We start from the raw sequence: 2,500 nt of genomic DNA, 5'->3' as shown, positions 1-2,500 counted from the left end.
AACTGTCAAATAATCTTCCATAATTATCAACCCTTCACCAAGGAAGATAACACTATCTTGAAGATGATAACACTACCTTGAAGATGATAACATTATCTTGAATATGATAACATTATCTTGAATATGATAACACTATCTTGAATATGATAACACTATCTTGAATATGATAACACTATCTTGAAGATGATAACACTATCTTGAAGATGATAACACTATCTTGAATATGATAACACTATCTTGAAGATGATAACACTACCTTGAATATGATAACGCTATCTTGAAGATGATAACATTATCTTGAATATGATAACACTATCTTGAAGATGATAACACTATCTTGAATATGATAACACTATCTTGAATATGATAACACTATCTTGAAGATGATAACACTATCTTGAAGATGATAACACTACCTTGAATATGATAACACTATCTTGAATATGATAACACTATCTTGAATATGATAACACTATCTTGAAGATGATAACACTATCTTGAATATGATAACACTATCTTGAAGATGATAACACTATCTTGAATATGATAACACTATCTTGAAGATGATAACACTATCTTGAAGATGATAACACTACCTTGAATATGATAACATTATCTTGAATATGATAACACTATCTTGAATATGATAACACTATCTTGAATATGATAACACTATCTTGAAGATGATAACACTATCTTGAAGATGATAACACTATCTTGAATATGATAACACTATCTTGAAGATGATAACACTATCTTGAATATGATAACACTATCTTGAAGATGATAACACTATCTTGAAGATGATAACACTATCTTGAATATGATAACACTATCTTGAATATGATAACACTATCTTGAATATGATAACACTATCTTGAAGATGATAACACTATTTTAAATATGATAACACTATCTTGAATATGATAACACTATCTTGAAGATGATAACACTATCTTGAAGATGATAACACTATCTTGAAGATGATAACACTATCTTGAATATGATAACACTACCTTGAACATGATAACACTATCTTGAAGATGATAACACTATCTTGAAGATGATAACACTATCTTGAAGATGATAACACTATCTTGAATATGATAACACTATCTTGAATATGATAACACTATCTTGAATATGATAACACTATTTTAAATATGATAACACTATCTTGAATATGATAACACTATCTTGAAGATGATAACACTATCTTGAAGATGATAACACTATCTTGAATATGATAACACTATCTTGAAGATGATAACACTATCTTGAATATGATAACACTACCTTGAATATGATAACACTATCTTGAAGATGATAACACTATCTTGAAGATGATAACACTATCTTGAATATGATAACACTATCTTGAATATGATAACACTATTTTAAATATGATAACACTATCTTGAATATGATAACACTATCTTGAAGATGATAACACTATCTTGAAGATGATAACACTATCTTGAATATGATAACACTATCTTGAAGATGATAACACTATCTTGAATATGATAACACTACCTTGAATATGATAACACTATCTTGAAGATGATAACACTATCTTGAAGATGATAACACTATCTTGAAGATGATAACACTATCTTGACGTCATGTGACGCTTATCACCGTGCGCTCTGAGGACATCACAAGATGCCCATAGCAGCGAAAAGACATAGTCACTACTATAGAAAAAGACATAGTCACTACTATAGAAAAAGACATAGTCACTACTATAGAAAAAGACATAGTCACTACTATAGAAAAAGACATAGTCACTATTATAGAAAAAGACATAGTCACTACTATAGAAAAAGACATAGTCACTATTATAGAAAAAGACATAGTCACTACTATAGAAAAAGACATAGTCACTATTATAGAAAAAGACATAGTCACTACTATAGAAAAAGACATAGTCACTACTATAGAAAAAGACATAGTCACTACTATAGAAAAAGACATAGTCACTACTATAGAAAAAGACATAGTCACTACTATAGAAAAAGACATAGTCACTACTATAGAAAAAGACATAGTCACTACTATAGAAAAAGACATAGTCACTATTATAGAAAAAGACATAGTCACTACTATAGAAAAAGACATAGTCACTATTATAGAAAAAGACATAGTCACTACTATAGAAAAAGACATAGTCACTACTATAGAAAAAGACATAGTCACTACTATAGAAAAAGACATAGTCACTACTATAGAAAAAGACATAGTCACTACTATAGAAAAAGACATAGTCACTACTATAGAAAAAGACATAGTCACTATTATAGAAAAAGACATAGTCACTACTATAGAAAAAGACATAGTCACTATTATAGAAAAAGACATAGTCACTACTATAGAAAAAGACATAGTCACTACTATAGAAAAAGACATAGTCACTACTATAGAAAAAGACATAGTCACTACTATAGAAAAAGACATAGTCACTACTATAGAAAAAGACATAGTCACTACTATAGAAAAA

The 2,500-nt window shown here is 28.4% G+C and overlaps 1 protein-coding gene across 1 annotated transcript in view; it reads right to left on the bottom strand.

The window, feature by feature from the left end:
• The window catches only part of LOC139756134 (protein O-linked-mannose beta-1,2-N-acetylglucosaminyltransferase 1-like), a 36,246-nt gene that overhangs the window by 22,907 nt on the left and 10,839 nt on the right, over positions 1 to 2,500 (bottom strand). The window lies entirely within an intron of this gene.

This window comes from Panulirus ornatus, chromosome 20, assembly GCF_036320965.1.
Source record: "Panulirus ornatus isolate Po-2019 chromosome 20, ASM3632096v1, whole genome shotgun sequence".
Classification (NCBI taxonomy): Eukaryota; Metazoa; Arthropoda; class Malacostraca; order Decapoda; family Palinuridae; genus Panulirus; species Panulirus ornatus.
Note: the sequence above shows the minus strand (reverse complement) of the source record. Positions and strands in the feature narration are given on the sequence as shown.